At 41.1% G+C, this 23,209-nt stretch overlaps 1 long non-coding RNA gene across 1 annotated transcript; it reads right to left on the bottom strand.

Moving 5' to 3' along the window:
- Window positions 1-2,427: 2,427 nt before the first annotated feature.
- LOC309856093 lies at window positions 2,428-22,943 on the bottom strand. Its single transcript, XR_014307065.1, has 3 exons — window positions 22,841-22,943; window positions 11,633-11,748; window positions 2,428-2,643 (listed from the first exon to the last, which is right to left on the bottom strand). It is a non-coding gene; the product is annotated as an uncharacterized lncRNA (long non-coding RNA).
- Window positions 22,944-23,209: the final 266 nt, after the last annotated feature.

Raw genomic sequence — 23,209 nt, 5'->3', positions numbered from 1 at the left:
TTCGTCCTTTCTGATGGAGGCCTAATGTTCCCTTGTATATGGACCCGGCCCAGACACATGACATTTCTACATGCTTCCTTCCTCCTTTCTTTTCTTTTTTGTCCCCAAAACAAACCACATATTGGTCATTTTTTAATAGGAAAACATCTTTCCCCAAATATATCCACGGATTTCTCTCATACTGAATTGTAGACTCTGTTGCTAAAAGTTCATGTCCTCAGAGAGACCCCCCCATGGATTTATAATAAAATTTAAGCAACACCAGGGGTTGGCTAACTATTTCTATACATGGTCAGATAGTAGGTATTTTAGGCATGGTAGGTCAGGGCATCTCTGCCACCATTAAAAAAAAAAAACACATTTATAGCACTTCATAAAGGTTTAATTTACACACCGTATTTTCATCCATCGTAAGGTACAATTCAGTGATTTTTAGTCAATCTATACAGTTGTGCAATCTTCACCGCAAACCCATTTTAGAAAAGTTACGTCCCTTCCAAAAGTAGCCTTGCGTCAAGACCACACCCAGCCCAGGTAAATACTCATCTACTTATTCCTAGTCCTCCTCTGATGTGACTTGGCTGGAAATTTCAGATAAAAAAAATCCTATAAGATTCAGCCTTCTGCATAGGGCTTCTTTCACTTAGCATAATGCTTTCCAGGCTCACCCAGCTGTAACTTTGTATCGGGATGTGTCCTCTCAATTGCAGAATATGATTTCTTTAGACCCATGGGCCACATTCTCTTGATGCACCAGGGACAGGCCTGAGAACTGGCCCCGGCTTCTAGCTAGTATGAATAATGCTGCCATGAACATTGGCCAAAGGGCACAACTACTGAGTTAAATAAGTTCAGGGGATCTAGAGCTGCACGGTTGTCATTGTTAACACATGCCGTACGATACATTGTTACAAATGCAAAGAGAGTAGATATTAAATGTGCTCAACACACACACTGTAATCACATCATGTAAGGAGAGGTTAGCTAATCCGATGCTGCTGGTTATTTTGTTGCAAAGTATAAACGTATGAAGTCAACACATTGTATCCCTTCAACTTACACCATGGGACATGTCAATGAGAGCATGATCTTTAACTCTGCTGAGTCAGCCCAAAGCATCAATGGACAATATATACATGCATGAGCACGAATGAGCTCCAGTAAAGCTTCCCTGACAAAAAATGAGTGGTGAGCCCTAATTTCCCGGCCCCTTGTTTCGCTAGAATGTCTGGAACCAGGGAAACCTGCCATCACACCATGTGCTTACTGGATTGTCACCTGACCTCCCCCACAGGACCTTCAGCTCCCTGTGCACAGAGCACGGTTTTGTTGGCTGCTATCTTCCCTGTGACTTACCGGCTGGTGCATCAAATAAATATTTGTCCAATGCATGCTTGAGTTTATAAGCAAACCCATGAAATCCCAAAGCATAATTAATAGCCAAGAACCAGGTCTACACTCTTCGAATTGGATTTGGTGTTCCATGGTTTAAAAAAATTTTATTCATTTATGGGGCAGAGAGGGAGACCATGTATGAGCATGGGGAGGGGCAGAGGAAGCAGCAGGCTCCTTGCTGAGCAGGGAGTGCGATATGGGGTCCCTGGACCCTGGCATCTTGACGGGAGCCAAAGGCAGATGCTTCACTGACTGAGCCACCCAGGAGCCCCTGGATTTAACATTCATGGATCGAGTACTCTGAAGATAAAGTAGGAATAGTAACAAAATGGGATTCTTTTTTTTTTTTTTTTTTTCAAGCCATAATTTTCCAAGGATTTAGATTTGGTCCATAAAATGCAACTTGTTCACTGTTTCCTCCTCTGATGTAAAGATCACAATGGGTCATTTTCCAAAACGAGTCTACGACTTTTTTCCTTCCTTCTTTCTTCCCTCTCACCCTCCCTGAGATCCCAATCTAAGCCCAACTCAAGAGTTGAATGTAAAATGGATAGTACCACCCAGGTAGCCCTAGAGCCTGCTTGCAAGCCATTCATATTTTTAGGATATCTTCAGAAGAAAATAATAAAAAATGTTGACTTTTTGCTAAGATTAAGGAACTCGCATGCCAGTCCATTTAGATGACATTTTCTAGGCAGTTAGAAGAGATTGTACTATCCCCCTACTCTATTCTAATACAGTTAACATGGCCACATTAAAGTCGTCCTTACTCCCAAGACAAAATTCCTTTTCAAGAATGTATTCCAAGTACCGGATGCAGAAATTCGCTTTCAGGAATACACCGGTGACAAAGCAGCAATGTTCTTGCCATTTCCAAGAGCTTTGCAAAACTGAGCTCAGACCCCAAAATGACTGACTCTTGGCTAAAATAAATGCAATAAAACGGAATTGAATTAATCTCAAAATTACCCCCTGAAGGGAAAATAAGGTTACATTAGAGTACGTACACGTTGCAACGCAGACAACGCTTGGTAAAGAGGTATAATTTATAATCTGTATCAAACGGTTTCTATGACATTTTTAAAAGTTCAAGGTTACGAGTGAGATTCGATGGAAGCAGTCCTAATGCGGCATGCTTTCTAATCCCTGCTTCGGCACTGATAGTTCATGGTGATGTTCAGAATCAAGGTCTTCCTTGTGAAGTATAAATAGGTTGCCCCTGTAATTATCGTTCACACTGTGACATATCTGTGGGTAGAAGGGAACAGTTACAATTATACGGGGACAGGCACCATATTCCAAAGGTTTCCTAAGCAAAAGTCAATTGTCCTCAATTTAGTGAACGCTGAATGTAAAAATAACTTTACATAAAATAATGCCACCAGCTTAATGGTGAGATTTTTTTTTTTTTTAAATACTAAACTTCTTAAAGGGTTGTGCACCTACTGTTCAGCGATTGACATAATTTATTCATAAACAGGAAGGAAAAAAAGGAAACCAACAAAAATCATTCATCATCGTCTGTGTGTCAGGAGTGCAGAAGAGCTCTGGACATTCATGCAATGAATGTTTAAAATGTGTCATTTAGGTCACCCACCCTAGGGGTCCTTGAAGGGGACAAAGGTCAAGCCCTGCCACATTTAGGGAAAAAGAAATGAATCCATGATGTTCCCTAGTCCTTTGTTTGAGAAGGCTGGGCCTGCTGGAACCCATCACACCGTGAAACATACAGATGGAAGGGGCTTAAAGAATTTGGATAATTTGGATGATTCACACCACCCTTCCTCCCTCAAGTCTGGATTCACTTTGGGCAAAATGAACTCAAGCTACTTCTACTATATCCAAAAGTCTGTGTCTTGGAGACTTGCAAGCAAAGGTCCAGATCTCAGCATGGAACTGTAGGCTAGAAACACACGTTTGCAATGAGTGGGGTGAAGGGCTTGAACAGGGGGTATGTATGTTCTTAGGCACTTGTGCATACACAGATTTAATGATGTCATTACGTATCTCTATATACAGTCGGTAATGGATTCATTGGAGCTTACACATACGTGTTATCTAGATACACACATAGGTTATCAAACGTCCATATATAGCAACTCCACCTTTTATATATGCACAATTACATACTTTGCTACATACATATGTCATGAATGGTGAAGATCTACATTGTGTGTCTTCTCTCGTGTCTCTCCTGTGGATCGACCTCTACCTGTTGACATTTATCATCAGTTTTACCGATCTATCACATGTCTGTTATATCTACCATCTGTCCTACCTACCTCTGTGTCATCCGTCTCCTCTACTATCTGTCATATCTATCTATCCACTACCTGTCCTATCTGTCTATCCATCTACAATCTGCCCTACCTATCTAACCACCTACCTACCATCTGTCCTATTTGTCCATCAATCAACCATCTGTCCTATCTATCTATCTATCTATATATCTATCCATTTATCTATCTATCTATCTATCTATCTATCTATCTATCTATCCATTTATCTACCATCTGTCCTATCTATCTATCCACTACCTGTCCAATCTATCTATCCATTTATAATCTGTCTTATCTACCTGCCATCTGTCTTATCCATCTATCATCTGTCTTATCTATCCATCTACAATCTGCCCTTTCTAATCACCTACCTACCATCTGTCCTATCTGTCTATCCATCTACCATCTGTCCTATCTATCTATAACTTATCATAAATATCTATCATTTGTCATATCTATCCATCCACCTACTATCTGCCATATCTATCTATTACCTATACACTGTCTACCATGTGTCCTATCTATAATCTGTCGTATCTATTATCTGTGATATCTACCTATTCATCCATCTACCATCAATCATACCTTTCTACCATCTGTCATATCCACCATCTATTATATGGATGTCATATCTATCATCTATCATATCTATCTACCATCTATGGATAATCTATCTATCTATCCTATCTATGTATAATCTATCCATCAATTATCTGTCATATCTATCCATTTATCTACCATCTGTCCTATCTATCTATCCACTACCTGTCCTATCTGTCTATCCATCTACAATCTGCCCAACCTATCTACCCACCTACCTACCATCTCTCCTATCTGTCTATCCATCTACCATCTGTCCTATCTATCTGTCCATCAACCAACCATCTGTCCTATCTATCTATAACCTATCATAAATATCTATCATTTGTCATATCTATCCATCCACCTACTATCTGCCATATGTATCACCTATACACTGTCTACCATCTGTCCTATCTATAATCTGTCGTATCTATTACCTGTGATATCTACCTATTCATCCATCTACCATCAATCATACCTATCTACCATCTGTCATATCTACCATCTATTATATGGATGTCATATCTATCATCTATCATATCTACCATCTATGGATAATCTATCCTATCTATGTATAATCTATCCTATCTATCAATTATCTGTCATATCAATCCATCTACCATCTGTCATATCTATAATCTACCATGTATATCGATCATTTGTCATATCTATCTATTCATCTATCTACTATCTATCATATCTATCTATCTATGATTTATCAAATCTATCATCTATGGGGACACCTGGGTGGCTCAGTAGGTTAAGCCTCTGCCTTCGACTCACGTCATGATCTCAGAGTCCTGGGATCGAGTCCCACATCAGGCTCTCTGCTCAGCGGGGAGCCTGCTTCTCCTCCACCACCCGCCTGCCTCTCTGCCTACTTGTGATCTCTCTGTCAAATAAATAAATAAAATCTTTTTTAAAATCTATCATCTACGTATCTACCTATCATCTATTTATCCATCTCTCATCTGTCATATCTATCAGCTGTCTATACTGATATCTACCCATAATTATGTAATTTTGACCAGCAACATAAATAAGACCAACTGCAAAAGGTGGACAGAGGTCCAGTTATGGGGTCCTTCAAAGCTCCTTAAATTATTTAGATCAAAAGGACACCTGTAAGGGAAGCAGAAAACGATTGCCTAAGTAAGAGAGACACCAGAAGTCGTGTTGTCAGGACATCAGAGGTTACAGTCTGTTGCAATAACAGGCAGAGAACAGACTCTCCACAAACATTTCTATGGAGAGAGGTCGTGAGTGCTGAAGCATGCTCCGTTGGAAGCGTAATCGTGACGATCTTTATCTGAACAATAACTGTTGCTCTCTGAGAGGGAGATAATCCGCCCCCTGCTATCTGCTCCTCTCAAACAGCAGGATTCATTGGTTCCTGAAAAGCCAAGAATGAATTTTTTTTTTAAATAAACAAGCCCACAGTTTGAAAAATATTTAAAAAAATTACCAATAGCACTGTTGATAAAGTCTAATCTATTGGGGCTTCCTCGAACTTTGCTGAATTTCCTTTTTTGTCAGGTCCTTTTCTTGATAGGGAAGCATTCCTCACCCTCTAGAAGTAACTGGAATCCGGCACAACTTTCTAAGCGAGGGAGTGTACTGTCAGAATGCGGCTGGTGCGCAGACACACAGGGTTTTTGGATCTCCCAGCTAATGAGGGTTTGGAAGGTGTGCATGGGGAGTGACCGCAATTTGATCTTGTCACTAGATCACCTCCACATAGCAAGAACCATCCGCCAAGGGCAGTTGATCAAGCAGAAGGAAGATTTGCTGTGCAATGTTCAAGTCGTGCTTTGGGAAGAGCTAAGAAAAATCAAGCTAGGTGCGGACACGCTCCTAACGTGGACACGTTATTTGTCCATGAACAGAGAAGAGAAAATACCTCCGTCTCTTTATTGCCTCATGCTTTCCAATTACAGAGTCTACCTGATGAGCTCTTCTTAGCAAGGACCAGATTTCACATGATCAGGACCACCACATGCTACTTTGGATCACTAATGCAAGCATCATTCCTTCACAAAGTCTACCACAAAGCATGGTAGGACAAAGCATTCCCCCATTGAAAGGAGAGTTCATCTGTGCTCAGCAGAGTAATGACCCCCACCCCCAAATATCGACTTAGTTCAACACATCACCACAGACATAAGGTAACCACAAATGAGGTTTTGCTTATCCATTTGCAACACACCCAAGACAAAAGACTGACATATACAATAACCAATACACGAGTCTGCATTTTATTCTATAGCAACCATAGGTGGGTTCCATAGAAAATTAGGCAAAATCAATGTAAAGCTGGGTTTTGTTTTACGCCCCCTATGGAAAAGAATGAAGAATCAATAAATGACAAGATCCTCAACGTCACTGCTAAATTAGAAAATGGCAAATTAAAATAAAGGTGAATTTGATTGCACAAGTGTCAGTTTGTGAAGAATTAAGGTATCACAACACTTGATAATGGGAAGCCCTGTGGGGAGTTGACGATCGTCACTCACTTCTGATGGAAGTGTGTGTTTCAAGAACTGAAAATGGTGTCTTCATCCATAAGGTTGAAAATAAGCACAACTACATAGTCCTGTGTGTCTGTTTCCCATATATTCCTGGAGTCTCCAGGGTATGTGCTCAAGGAGAAAGGAGACAGGTTATCTGCTATGGCATTGATATTAAAAAATGAAATCCATTAAAAAAAAAAATCTGAAAAAGGGGCACCTGGGTGGCTCAGTGGGTTAAAGTATCTGCCTTCAGCTCAGGTCATGATTCCAGGGTTCCAGGATCAAGCTCCACATCGGGCTCTCTGCTCACTAGGGAGCCTGCTTCCTCCTTTCTCTGCTTGCCTTTCTGCCTACTTGTGGTCTCTGTCTGTCCAATAGATAAATAAAATCTTTAAATATATATATATACATATATATATATATATGAAATGCATGAAAAAAAAAAGAAAATTTCCAAACACTTACAGAAAACCCAGAAGATTCAAAATGCCCATTAACAGAAGGTTATGTTGTGTGATCTATTCCCATAATATGGCACTGAATGTGTCTTTAAAAAATATATACATGAAGTCCCATGAATATTTGTGAAAAATAAATGATTATCTTGGAGAACTGTATGCATAATAGGATATATTATTTATAGTTTTTGTTTCTTTTCTTAAGATTCTATTTTTTTTTTTTAATTTTTTATTTTTTATAAACATACATTTTTATCCCCAGGGGTACAGGTCTGTGAATTGCCAGGTTTACACACTTCACAGCACTCACCAAAGCACATACCCTCCCCAATGTCCATAACCCCACCCCCTTCTCCCAAACCCCCTCCCCCCAGCAACCCTCAGTTTGTTTTGTAAGATTAAGAGTCACTTATGGTTTGTCTATTTTTTAAGAAATCCCTGCATGCAGTGTGAGACTTGAACTTACAACCCCAAGATCAAGAGTTTACACTCCAATAACGGAGCTAGCCAGGCACCCCTTATAGATGTTAAAATCACATAACTTAATAAAAAAATTATTATGGATATGTTCACAATTAGGAGAATTTTTTTCTTTTTTTCTTCTTCTTCTTTTTTTTTTTTTTTTTAAGGCCAGGTTGGAGTGCCTAGCTGGAAACTCTTGATCTCAGGGTGGTGAGTTCAAGCCCCAGCATGAGTCCATGGAGAGAACTTAAAACAAACCCCAAAACAAAAAGTATTAAAAAAAAAAAAATGTCAGGTTGGGCACCTGGGAGGCTCAGTGGGTTAAGCCTCTGCCTTCAGCTCAGGTCATGATCTCAGGGTCCCTGGATTGAGTTTTGGATAAGGCTCCCTGTTCAGCAGGGAGTCTTCTTCTCCCTCTGCCCCTTATCCTGCTCTCACACTCTCTCTCACTCTCTCTCAAATATGTAAAATCTTGAAAAAAAATCATTAAAAAAATAATAAATAAAAATTAAAAATGCTGTGTTGTTCAAACTTAAGATAATGATCCCTTGTGTGTGACAAGAGATAGACAAAGCTCTTGGAAATATTCAAATAGTTTTTTTAAAATCTACCAAAAGGGACACCTGGGTGGCTCTGTAGGTTAAGTCTCTGCCTTCAGCTCAGGTCATGATTCTGGGGTCCTGGGATCGAGCCCCACATCGGGCTCTCTGCTCGGCACAGAGCTTGCCTCCCCCTCTCCCTCTGCCTGCCTCACTGCTGCTTGTGATTTCTGTTTGTCAAATAAACAAATAAAAAAATCTTAAAAAAAAAAAAAAGAACGTAAATCAAGTACACGATAAAATACAAATATTTCCTGGATTAAATACTTTTTAAAAAAATGTCCCAACAAGCTGATAGATGTAGCAAGAAGGTCATACACATGATGTGAGGTTTCCCCTCCACTGGAGTCCAAGATCTTGAGGGCACAGGGCCACCTGAATGTGCTTCCTTTTAACCCATTATGCGTATTTATCATGCTTTATTTTATGCTTTAAATGCTTTATTTTACCACACATGGAAATTTATCACACACGCGTCTGTTCTTTGCCTTCCTCTAAGGCCAGGCTGCCTTCGAGGCAGGGCTAAGTCGGAAATGCTGGTGGGAGCTCTTCTTTGCAGGCAAACCTTTGGGCAAATGAACCTGGGGGTGCCATGTTGTGCCTGCCGTCACTGCAACCACGTGCACTAGCACTGGTGTTGACCCACTTCCATAGATCGATTCAACGTAGCATAAAAATCCCCAAGACCTTAACTCCAAGCCACTGGCTTCGACCCAGCTTTCCACCATCTATGACATACATGGCAGGACTACATCACAGAACTGCTAGGTTTGGTTTCCACTCCGATCTGATCCCTGCCTGGGTACCGTTCTGTCCCGGGCGAGGAGTGAATGGAAGGTTTTCTACCCTGGTGGATGGAGGAGTCTAGCTCCAGTGCTGTCCCACCGTTCCACAATCTTGTCTGTATGTCTAACAACTGGAAGATGGTAGAAACTCAATAACTATTTGATGACAGAGCCAACGGAAGCCAAGTTTAAATGGAAGCCTACACATGGATGGGACACCATTCTATCCAGCTGGTTTCAATGGCTTCAGGTCCAGAAGCCGTGGGTAGAAACTTATGCAACTTGGAAGGAAGGACACACAGCTAGCAAGACCACAGACAATGGGAGTTCCTTCTACGGCATTGTGGACCCCTACGCATGGGTCTGTCTAGCCCACAGGAAACGGAGCATGAAATGATCACTTCCTAGATTGGATGCTGAGGAGAAGAAGGCTGCTTGTCTTGAGTGGGAATCAAGAGAGAAATCTAGCAAGCAACCTAAAATTTGTTTTTTAGTTTTTTGTTTTTTTTCCCCTTTTATATGACAGAACATTTCAAACACACAGAGACACACAAGGTACTTCAAGGAAAAATGAGACACGTGGTTGTCCGTCTACATAGAAATGCAGGTGAGGAAAGGCTCCAGGAAGAAGAGAGGGAGACATTGATGAGTATTTCCTGCCATTGCTAGATTATCTACAAACAGGAAATAATTCATCTTCCAGAAAAGCAAAGCCACAGCAATAACGGGGCATACGGACGGGTGTGCAAATCAAACAGGCATTAACAGATAGCACAGGGGATTTTTACGTGGTCAGACACAGTCGGACAAAGGAGTGCCTATTTCATAGTGAAGGGAAAGGAGAGGGGGCTACAAAGTAGCATCGGAGGGGCGCGTGTTGTAACCAAGTCTATGGACTGGGGGTCAGGTCACTGCCATCATCGTCCAGGTTTGAACTTGGGACTGTTTCTACACCTATTACATAGTGATCCCAAGCTGGGAGATGCAAAGGGAACCATGCCGTTGTGACTCAATGGTGGACAGTGGGGGTCTCAACAGATTTCCAAAATGGTAGGCTTTTAGGCTCTGGAAAAGCAAGACCAGACCGTTGGGAGGGTACAGGCATCTGTGTTTCCATCATGAGTCTACCCCATAATGGACCTAGGGCTGCTGTGTGCTGACATATACTCTGGGAGCCTCATGCCATATTGGAGAACAGTGCCAGCCTCTGACAATGGTAATAATATCCTCGATAATCCAGGGATAAAACTCATGCTGGGAGTCTCACGACACCAAAGTAGGGCTACTTCCCCCCTTGCATATGGACACCCTGTGCTGTTACCTGTACACACACGTTCGTTCTCCACCTCCCCCCTTGCCCTTTTAAAGAATCTCCAGTTCATGGCGGGGTAATTCAAGTATACATACAAATACGGAAACTACCTGTATCACTACTTTACAACCAATCAGCATCATAACCACGTGAACAACGTTGATGAGAACCGCCGTTGATGGTTTTTGAATCCTACAAAGCATGCAGAACATTGGAATGACAATCCCATATCAACTTCCTAACCCTTCTCAATCCCACAGCACCGTATCCGTGCTCCGAGGTCAACCAGAAGCACCCAGACATTGGGATTCTTCCCATGCACGTGTCAGATTTTAATAATAAACCTGTATCGCCACATACGGTCTATACTTTGTATGCTCGACATAAATTACATACTTTGGGGCCATTTTGGAAACTCTTTAGTGGATATCCAGGTTCATATCACGGATGGTACCTCAAGGTCTTAACCACCAATTATACTCTGCTCTCAAGCAGCATTTCCATTGCTTTCTCTAGTAGAGATCAATCCACTCATCACAAAGGAACGCCGTGCTATTTTTCTATGGGTTTGGTGCAGAAAAGCGAGATTCTCTGTGGGTCATACATGCAGCATGAGAATTGCATCGCATTAAGGTACAAGTTTCGATGGAAGGAGAGGTGTGTGTTGTGGATCAGTTACACACCCAGAGCAGGTGAACAAGATTGGAGTGGATGCTAAGAGCTTTTAGGGGAACATCGTCGCGATAGGGTTACTGTGGTGCTGCTCTTCTTGATAACCCCAATTATTTGATAAATTTTGGTCTGTGGGGCATTGTCTCTCAAAAGTTATTATTTATCGCTCAGCAATTATTGTGCATCTGTGAGAGATACTTTGAGACCATGGAAATATTGTCTTTTTCCTCAACTTTGTGCCCAAAAATTTCACCATCTATTGGGGATTATTGGCTATAATCATTTCTGTGGTCATTTGACTAATACTGACTCCATAGGAGCCCTACCCCTTCCATAGCTATTAAGAGAAATTCTTCTCGAACGTAGAGCCTACCCATTTATTTCTTAAATTATAACCTATAGCAGCATGACCTCCATTGATTTCCATATGACCGCGTGGGTGATAATTCTGTATGTTGTTATTGTCTTGCCCGTTTTCCCACCTTTTGATATTGAAAACGCGTTCCTTTGATGACTGTGTCCTTCCAACAAGACATCACACCGAAGCACATGGAGACATACTCTAGAAAAGAACTTACCGCTATTCTTCACAAATAGGTCGCCAAAGATCAGGAAACATGTAGGACCTTCCCCCACACGGGTGGTACAGTCAGCGGCCATGACACGTATGTAACACGGGATCCTAGATTGGATCCTGGAACAGGATAAAGAATACATTTCAAAATGGTATTTGGACTGATCATCAGTTGGTTAAACATCTGATGTCTGATGTCTGGATCTTGGCTCAGGTGTTGATCTCAGGGTCATGAGTTCAAGCCCCACAAAGCTCCACACTGGGCTTAAGAACTATTAAAAAAAAAAAATGGCATTTGCATTATGTGTGTAATAAATAGCATTGTTCCCAAGTTGATTTCTTAGATGAGTGAGTGCACAGTTGTCAGTGTTGGAGGAAGTGAGGTGAAGGCAAGTTCTCATGACCCCACCTCCCTGTCCCTGTCAACATGGCCAAGAGCACCTGGAGGGGCTCAGTCGTTAGGCATCTGACTTCAGCTCAGGACATGATACCAGGGTCCTGGGATCCAGCCTTGCATTGGGCTCCCTGCTCGGCAGGAAGCCTGTTTCTCCCTCTCCCACTCCCCCTGCCTATGTTCCTCTCTTGCTGCGTCTGTCTCTGTCCAATAAATAAATTAAAATAAAATAAAATAATACCAAATCAACACAGCCAGACTCTGTTTCGCTTCTCTGCTAGGAGGAATTTCTGAGATTTGCGTGTCTTGGTGGTGATCTATGTTTTCTATCTTTGCACCAATACTGGGCTGATGTTTTAAATGAAACCATAGGGATCTTGCTAAAGAGTATTGGGAATTAAAACCCACTTAAATGTCATCTCTTCCAACCACATACAAATATTGTGACACTGCCTGGTGAAGTATTCTCAACGCTTAAATAAATCACAAACATTTTTACTAAAAAAGGTGACAACCCCCCCCCCAAAAAAAAAGACAGACCTTGGAAGTATTTTAATTTGGATAAAAAAAATCAAGAGACTTTGAATTCTCCACGGACTCAAATATTCAAGTCAAATACATTCTGCGAAGTATGTTTAATTACACGATATGAATGCGTCGTTATCACGAAGTATTATGAAGTTCTTTGAATTCAGATTTACAGGACCATGTGGCCCATGTCTGGAAGTGATGCTTCCTAAGTGTTGCTGTTCTCTTCCATCAGGAGAGACTTGATTCCTCAGGTTATCTGTGGGTTTTTGCAGGAGTCGGGAACTCCTCGTTTCCACCCAGGTGTCAACCCAGAAGAGGACAGGCCATCTGGAAATCGGGGACCCTGGGTTTATTCATGGTTCTGAACTCAGGGCGATCCCAGGAACCTCACCAAGGGATTCCCTAAGAGCTCAGGTTCGCATTCTTACGAAGGATGTTCCCCGAAATCATCTTATCAGGGATACCCCGTCATTGGGAGAAGATTCTGGAGAGCCATTAATCAAGGACAGAAGAAGGAAGACGCTTCCTAGATGCGTCTAACTCACTCTCCTTTTCTCTTCTTCTCCTTGGAGATAAGGTCTTGCCAACTGCAATACTACCTAGTTATTTCTAGGCTACCAGGATTTACTCGGGGAGGAAAGGGAACACAACCTTCATGCAGGACACTATTTTTTTATGTGCAAATGACGTGGGGAATCCTTCCTGCGAATGTGGGGCCTATTTTTACCAAACGGTGTTTTTATTCTCTAAACATTTACTTCCCTCTTAGCAAGGGTTCATAAAACATGGCCCTACATTTTATGGAAATAGGGAACCTCAACAGCGAAAATTCTCTACCTAAAGAAAACGAAATTAGTGGACGGCTACTTTTGAGATGTTTTATGTTGGGACACAGGATGAAAACAAGAGCCCACTCGGTTTTCCCACTAAAGTCCCAAAAAGAAATGCATACGTTCCTATACATGGTGACATTTTTTTTTCAAGTTGATAGGCTGCCTAATTGCAAATAAAAACATTCTGTGTTTTGATGGTCTGGAGGGACAGGTTGTAAATTAAAAGGATTGATGGAAAGCCTGAACCAACAAACAGAGAAATACCTCGCAGATGGCTTCAAATCCTCATATTTTTATAAAATTTATGTGCAAACTAACTTTAATTGGCCCGGGTCAATACAGGACAGATTCTGTGTCTTTGGGGAGACCGTCATGATGACAAGCACTTCTGTCTTTTGAGCCGGAGGTTTTAACAACTCATTTCTTCATTACTACCTTTCTGGGAAGCCAGATTGAAAGCTCATGTTCCCTGAATTTCAAATTAGACCGGAAAGGGACTCCCCGAGATGGGTTTGGGTAGATGTGGACATGGCAGGGGCGTGGGGCATACGTCTTCCGAACTGTCCCACATCACAGAAGAAGGTCCATCTGCAAATGTGTTGAGCCAGAATGTTACTGAAAGAAATCCGCTGCAAAAAAAAACACTTAGCTCAAGAGCCACATCAAAATGCCCTATCTCACCTCAAAACGGATTCCTTCCAGGAAAGGGAAGAAGATATGAATTCTCCATCCTGCCAAGTTTTGTACCATTTCACTATCTTTCACATGAGGATTTCTGAACGTCTCTCGGGACCCCTAGCATTTCCTCAGCCTCCAAACGAACAAAACCACCTGGAAATGTTCTTTGGTAGAGATTTGCTTGAGTTCCTTATTCTGGTGTGTGGTTTGACTTTCCTACCATGATCCCCCCTGAAGTGTCCTTATTCATCTGCTTTTTATTATTATTATTTTTTTTTCTGTTGCAGTGAAAAGCAAGACATTAATGGGAGAGAAAGGCAAAGCATCATTAAAAAAAAAAAAAAAAAAGCACTATTGGGTATTTACCCTAAAGATACAAACGTAGTGATCCAAAGGGGCACGTGCACCCGAATGTTTGTAGCAGCAATGTCCACTATAGCCAAACTATGGAAAGAACCTAGATGTCCATCAACAGATGAATGGATCAAGAAGATGTGGTATATATACACAATGGAATACTATGCAGCCATCAAAAGAAACGAAATCTTGCCATTTGCGACAACATGGATGGAACTAGAACGTATCATGCTTAGCGAAAGAAGTCAAGCAGAGTAAGACAACTATCATATGATCTCCCTGATATGAGGAAGTGGTGATGCAACATGGGGGTTAAGTGGGTAGGAGAAGAATCAATGAAACAAGATGGGATTGGGAGGGAGACAAACCATAAGTGACTCTTAATCTCACAAAACAAACTGAGGGTTGCTGGGGGACAGGGGTTGGGAGAAGAGGGTGGGATTATGGACATTGGGGAGGGTATGTGCTTTGGTGAGGGCTGTGAAGTGTGTAAACCTGGTGATTCACACACCTGTACCCCTGGGGATAAAAATATATGTTTATAAAAAATAAAAAATTAATTAAAAAAAAAAGCCATCATGGTTTACCAGTTCTCCACCAACTACAGTATCTAGAATTATGAGATGTCTACAGGATGTCCTAAAGAAGGTCGTCTGGGAGTACTCGGGGATGGGGGTATGGTAGAGGACAGGGTTCCCTGAAGAGGTGGTGAGACATGGGTTTGGGGCACAGTGTGTTGGGTCTGCTCTGCAGATGTTCACAGGAACACCACCAGTGTCCTGGATGGGGTAATAGCCCACTAGCACCAGGACTTGTGAGATGACCTACAGAGGAAAGGGTTCGGTGATGCACGGCCAGCTCTGCTTCTGCACCTGTTGCTCTACCTTCCAACCTCCCCAGCAATCAAACTTCCCACTCCCCAGGGACTTAGAACTCAGGAGACAGCCTCTTTGGAGGTGTGTGGTTGCTTGATTTTTCAGGGGAAATCGAATGGGTTAACCTCAAAGGAGGATGGCCAACAGGTCTACCTGATGCTGATCTGCAAACCCTAGAGCTTCCTAGAGCGTGCCGTCACACAGGCTCAGGGACACCAGCCACAGCAGCAGGGCTGTGTCGTTGGAACCCCACATGAGCCACCCATCCTGCAGAGGACAGCCTCATCCTCTGGCTGTTATCCCGGGCACCTGAAGGGCCCTTGTGCATTTTCGAGGTCTGGACCATCTCTGTATCTACCTGCTGTATCAAAGCCCTACTGAGGCACACAGTGAGGTCTGTGTGACGCCTCCTAGATCCCACCTAACACATCTGATGGCAGGTGAGCAGACCAGGGGGGCCAAGGGCATACACAAGTGTTAGACATGTATCAATGCACATAGTTTATGTTACATTGTATTATGCCCCATAGTATATTCTATGTATAATACATATGTATTATATATATTTATCGTTTTAGATCATATTATTATATATTATGTAATATTTGATATACACTTACATATATTACATGTATTATATTTATATATTAGATTTTTTTTTTTTATTTGACAGAGAGATCACAAGCAGGCAGAGAGGCAGGCAGAGAGAGGGGGGAAGCAGGCTCCCTGCTGAGCAGAGAGCCTGATGCGGGGCTTGATCCCTGGACCCTGAGATCACGACCTGAGCTGAAGGCAGATGCTTAACCCACTGAGCCACCCAGGTGCCCCTAGATTATATTTATATTACATATTTGCAGATTAACTATTTATGTTTATTACATACATTATGGAACTTTACTTACATAATGCCTTTATGTATTCATATATTACATTATACTCTTTTCAGATTTATATACTATATATTTATTATATAGGTTTATATATTGTATTCCATACATATTTATATACTTTTTATGTGCATATACTATATGTATTCATACCGTGCATTTTATGTATTGTTATATTAGATATCTTATGTGTTTACTTACATATTATACATATTTGCAAATATTTACATGCTGTAAGCTGCAACTCAATAACTGTTTTTTTTTTTTAAAGATTTTATTTATTTATTTATTTGAGAGACAGTCAGTGAGAGAGAGAATGAGAGAAGGAGGAGAAGGAAAGGGAGAAGCAGACTCCCCATGGAGCTGGAGGCCTGATGCAGGACTCAATCCCGGAACTCCGGGATCATGACCCGAGTCGAGGGTAGTTGCTTAACCACCCATGAGCCATTCAAGTGTCCCATGATAAATGGTTTTTAAGTTATCCCTACACCTGACGTGGGGGGTTCAACTCATGACCCCGAAATCAAGAGTCGCACATTCTCTAGAATGAGACAAATCTACGGGCACCTAGATGGTTCAGTTGGTTGAGCATCTGACACTTGATCTCAGCTCAAGTCTTGATCTCGGGGTTGTGAGTTCAAGGTCCAGTTTGGGCTCCAATCTGGGTGTGGAACCCTACTTAAAAAAAAAAAAAAAAAAGAGAGAGAGAGAGAAAGAGACCCTCTATACAGTAGTACTTGCACAGAGAGCTCAGATATGGACCTACCCATGCATGGTCCATTCGCTTCCCACAAAGGAATTAATTACTAAGTAAAAGTTAATTCTCCATGAAGCAAACCATGTTGCTGGAGAAACAAAGTCTTTTAAACAAGTAGTAAAAGGGGGCTTTTGTGGGGGGGCTCAGTCATTGTCTGCTTTCAGTTCAGGTCTTGATTCCAGGGTCCTGGCTTCAAGCCCTGCATCGGGCTCCCTGCTCTGTGGGGTGTCTCCTTCTCGCTCTCTTGCTGTCTCGCTCTGCCAAATAAATAAAAATCTTAAAGAAAAAAGAAAGTAATAAAGGAGCATGATATCCTTAAGAGGAACTATGTGAGGGAACTGTCCATATTACATCAGCGGGCTTGTCTATATACCTGCATATGGGGAAACAGACCTCAGTGTAGGTCCAGGTAGATCTTTGCTCAGAGACTCACCAACAGGCATCAATGACGTCCACTGCTGCCACCCAACCGAATTACTCGTGTCCACTTGACAATGACACATTTTCTGAGTCTGTACAGTTAAATAAGGTTAAATGTAATGCTTCCATCAACAAAGGCAGACTTTTGTAACCCACATGCCATTTAACTACACACAATCTGCTAAACTGCAAATTTTGTTAGGGTAGGAAAACGTTATTTTTTTTTTTTTAAACTTCACTTTTCATTGCTGTGTTTGAATGACTTTTCTTTAGCAAACGATACAAGATTTCTGCCTGTATACACAGAAACATAAATGCTTCATCACACACTTGTCCTTGTTTATTCCACATACCGAACCAAAGAATGCTAAAGGGCAAATCCAAATGTTTCTGCATCTATCTGTCTATATGGTATTTACATATTATTATATATAAAATATATAAATATGTAATATACAAAATATATATAATAAAAATTAAATTTTATATACAAATATATTTTATATACCTTTATAAGTAAAATATATAAATATATAAAATATTTACACATTTAACTTGTATGTTATATTCATATAAATATATTTATATAAACATATGTTAAATATTATATTATGTTATATATCATATATAAGTTTATGTATATATGTAAATATGTATATAGTTATATATAAACTTGTTTGTAAATAAAATGCTACTTATAAATTATATAATATCTACATATAAGTAACAATTACTTATATTAATTATATATTTAATATATATATTTTTATATAAGGAAAGACTATATAAATTTATGTACAGGAATAATAAAGTGATAGATCATGGGAGTCCATTTCCTAAGAACTGATATTATTATATTATATTATTATATAATTATATAATTTATATATTTACAATTTATATACAATATATTATATACAGTTATATTATGTAATAATATATGTAACATATCATATACAGTTATATATGTTTAAATATATTTATAATTAATATATAATATTTAAATAAAAGGGGCCTGGAATGGGTGACACCGAAATTCAGACGGGCCCTGTCTTCTTTGCCTTATTAAGCGCAGGTCTTCCTTCATATGGTACCAACTTCCCCTAGGAATCTAGTGACAGATTGAAATAGAATCACCCACTGCATTTAATGGGACTTCATATTTTCATGTTCTCTGGGGATTCTCAGCTCTCGTTTCTGAAGGACAACATTCCCTCCCCCCAACCTGAGTTTCCTAACTTCTTGTAGGAAGATCTCATTCCCCAGTCCGTGCAGCAGCTCCAGCTTGTGAAATGGCCTCATGCATATCCTGATCCTTTGTGCATTTAGACGGTTTTTGTTCAGTCCCCCGTCTAAATTGTGGACTAATCGGGCTGTGCTCTGTTAAGCAGCTGACACATTCTAGTTGGATGTGAAACGACCGTCCTAGTCATTGGTAGTGGAGGAGTTGTTAGGCACGCTATGATCCTTCTGGATGTAAGATATAATAAAACTGGAGGTCGTTATCCTTATGAAGATTATCTTCCCTCTTTGGAATGGCTCACGGCATTCCATATTTGTAAACAATTCCTATAAACTTCCCTCCAACCACAAAGTCAAGTGCCCATCCAAGGGTCCAAGTCAACACACCACTAGGGAAAAAAAAAAAAAAAAAATTCCTGTGCGATTTAATGCGATCAACAGGGTAGAAACCTTGCGGGCATCATGTACACTAGTACACATATTTTAATCAGGAGCAGAGATGAAAAGGGTCCATGCTGAGGAAAGGTTACATTTTGCTGTCTGCTGACGGTAGAGGAGGAAACATCAACTTCTCTGAGACAGGGACAAAAGGGAGTAGGGTACCTTCCATCCTACAGCCCAGGTTGCTGTAACCTGAAAGATCACCAAGACCAAAGAAATCCCTGTGTACAAGACCAAAAATGGGAAAACTGGGAAGATGCTGTCTTTGACCAAGACCTGCTATTAGGAGAAGGGAACAGAGAATCTAGAACAGAGTACCTTGAGGAAAGGCTCTGCTACTGACCCACTCTGCTAGTAACTGCTCCCTGAGATTTAAATAAGGGGGCGGGGGGGTGAAAACTACTACCATGGGGATTTGTCCAAAATGCCAAGTGACTACTTCTCAAAGGAGACCTTTCCCAACCCTATAGACCCAGCAAGACGAGGGTCTACAAGGTTGGTTAAGAACTATTTTGAGAAGAGTTTTTGGTAGTCACAGAAGGACTTATATTCAGGTGCTGCTGTGTAGGGATGCTGACAGTGGGGGGGGGGGGGTGTCATGCCTTCTAGAATAATAATGAAGCTTCAACCTATTATTAACAGTTAAAATTGTGTATATAATTCAAATCAAAATCTACTTTCTTTGCCACTTGTCGACTGCAAGAACGTGACCTTCGTTTTCTTTTTCGTTCTTTTTTAAAAAATAGACTTGATTTTTTTTTTTAGAGCATCTTCAGGTCTACAGCAAAATTGGGGGGAGGGGGTTAGCGGGATTTCCCAAGGAGTGTAACATTGCCTGCTTGCACTCCTGCAGTCTTTTCTGTTAACATTCCCACCAGAGGGTGCATTTATTATGACTGATGAACCTGCATCCTACATCATCATCACCCAGGGTCCGTCATTTCCATTAGGGTTCACTCTTGGCATGGTGGGATTGGACACATGCATAATGGTGGGTAAACAGGTCATTACAAAACCCCCCTTTTTGTGCAAAGTTGATTCACCCGTTTTAGAGAACTTAAATATTGCTCAAGTTCGTGTCCTGAATTTCATTATTTCTGTTTAGAGGGCCACAGCCACCACGTTAGTCAAACCTGGGTGGTTCAGTTGGTTTAGTGTCTGCCTTCAGCTCAGAGCATGATCCCAGAGTCCTGGGATGGAGTCCTGCATCAGGCTCCTTGCTCAGAAGGGAGCCTGCTCCTCTCTCTTTATTCCCGTATTTGTGCACTGCCTCTCTCTCTTTCTGACAAATAAGTAAAATCTTTTTAAAAAAAATGTAATGGTCTGTGTCTATTCCCACATTTTTCTAAGTGCTATATACTAATAATCGATTGCTATATATAGTATTTCTTACCTAAAAAGTAATACATGCTTTCTAACATCTGTCATTATAACTTGGTGGTCTAGCCTAGATTTTGTAGTGCTTAGTTGTTTGCTTGAATCTTGTTTTATAGTCACTACTGCTCCCTGAGATTTAAATAAGGGGGGGATTAAAACTGCTACCATGGGGATTTGTCCAAGATGCCAACAATAGTTGATCAATTCAGAGATTTTTGCACTCTGAGCTATAGAGGTTGAAAAGTTAACCCAATCCTTGACCTCGGGACAGCTTAGCTCCAAAATTCTCACTCTAGCCAACTACTCCTCTCAAGTGTCTTTAAGTAATTCAACCAGAAGGCAAAACTATTAAGAACGATGAAAATATACATCAAAAGTAATGACATACTGTACTGTGCCTAACATCACACACACATACACACACACACACACACACACACACACACACACGCATGATGAAAATATCAGAGATTTGCCAGAAGCTGTGACTACATCAGCAGAGCCCTCTTGGCCTTATAAGTTGGATAAACATAAAAACAGAACCAGGTAAATATAAAATAAATCGTTGAGGAGAGTACAGCTACCCATAATAAAAATAAACCAAGCCAACATAACAGTTAGTTGATGTGTCCTAAAATGAGATTTTCATGAATTTCTGGTAAGAGGCTGTAATTGGGTTCTCTTTCATTTCTATGTTTCTGTCCTAAGTATTTATCTGTATCTATATCGGCTCTAGATACATATATGGAGAGACAGAAGTCCTCTAATGAGAAAGAGACAGAGATAAAACATCAAAAATTAGGTAGGGATAGGGTGGTTGGGTTATGGACATGGGGGACATAGCACTGTACTTGCTACAGTGAGTGCTGTGAAGTGTGTAAGCCTCACAATTCACGGACCTGTATCCATGAGGCAAATAATACATTATATGTTAATAAAATTAATAAAAATGAAAACAAAAATAAAATCATGATCCAGCTCAATACTCTAGTTGCTTTGAAACGTATGAATCCCTGACAGTTTGAAAGGACTTTACAATTTCCTTACTTAGTGTAGTTTGTGTTTGTTGAATAGCCTGCATGTCCCCCAAGTCAGCTTTTAACTTTATGGGGGACAACTCCTGTTTGAGATTTAACATGTAGACCATGAGTATTTCCAAAGGACTAGTGTGTGGGGTCATTCCTCAGGTCAAAAGCTGGCATTAAGGTGGATATGTGCTTATAGAACCCATCAGCCCAACTCAATTGTTTTCACCAACGCTGGAGTCTTCCAGTAATTAATTTATAGTCTTGCAAATCTCTGTTACACTTGCTGCTGGATCTGTGAATCATCTAATAATCTAATAATGCACACATTATTTCCCTTGCTAAATTTACTTACACTTTACTTGCAATCACTTGTACAATAGAGAATAAAGTAACGTTCCAAAATTCCGTTCTACATAGGCTTACGCATAAACATATTAGTCAGCATATCGATATGTGAGCCTAGTAATATGTTTTTATGTATCATTTTGTGATATATATATATATATCTCGACATAATAGGGCAATACTGGCAATAGCTTAGCAAACATAGTCTATATATAAAAACAAAACCAATCACGGTTTCTCACTGAGATGACTCAAGACCGAAAGCAGGAACTTAACATTTTCTTATTCCCCATCGTGGCGCGTCTGAACATTTTCTTTTCCATAATGAGTTGCTGAATCTCGAGTAAATTGTTTAAGTGCTCCAAGATTGAATCTGAGCGCCAAGCCACTCTGCATGGATCACCATTTATTCATTTTCTATTTCAATCTGGGGGCACTTGTTTAGCTGTATTAACTCTGAAACTGTGGCCCAGAATGACATGTAATTTCGCCACGAGTCACAACGGTACCAACGGATGCTTTCAACACCAACAACCACCTGCTTGCCCGCATAGTTTATCAATGGGATTCTGATGGCGGCGTCTTCGTGATTATTAAGAACACATTCTATCTTTAAAATCCAGTTCTCCACCAACATCTCCAAACTCAACTTTGGAGAAACCCACCAAGTTCTAAAACAAAGACACACAACGTTTGAACGCTCTAGCTCTAGGGGGAAAGGATGCGGAAGTAGCACAGGGCTTCCTGAAAGAGGCAGGAAGAGATTCTGGTCACCAATTCCATGATGGGGAAGAGGGTTTCACCACCACCCACGATTCCACTCCATTCTGAGACATCTACACAGAGATAGTGTCTGCAGCCAGAGGTCAGGGCTTAGTCCTACAAGACTACCCGCCACCCCACTTCAGGTACAGATCTCAAATCCGAGTTATGACCTATGCGGCTAAACCAGGACCTGTAGACACAGGACGGCCCCTGGCCTCCTCTTCCTGGGATCCCATTAATCTGCTAGAGCAGTTCCCAGAGCTCAGGAAGCATGTTACTCACTAGATCACGGTTGATGAGAACAGGATGTAACTCAGGATCATGGGACGATGAGAGACAGAGGACCAAGTGTGGAGAACGCTGCACTTCTCTCCCCAAACCTCCTCCTGTCTGCCAACCCCTAAGCTCTTGGAAAACCACTCCTCCCTGGTTTCTAGGGAAGCTTCATAACAGAGCAAGGAGTGATTCATTAGCCATTGGCCCTGGGCCACCGAGTCACCCTGCAGCCCCTCCCCCTCCACAGAGCTCAGCTTTCTAGCTGCAACCCCCGGGGCAGGTGCTTGGTTCCCCTGGCAACCAGCCCCCATCCCAAAGCCACTTCATTAACTTAACAAAAGACACCTTTCACGCTCCCACCACAGGAAATTCCAA

This window comes from Mustela nivalis (genome assembly GCF_964662115.1).
Source record: "Mustela nivalis genome assembly, chromosome: X".
Lineage (NCBI taxonomy): Eukaryota > Metazoa > Chordata > Mammalia > Carnivora > Mustelidae > Mustela > Mustela nivalis.
The sequence above is the reverse complement of the archived record's forward strand: the minus strand, read 5'-3'. Positions and strand labels throughout refer to the sequence as shown.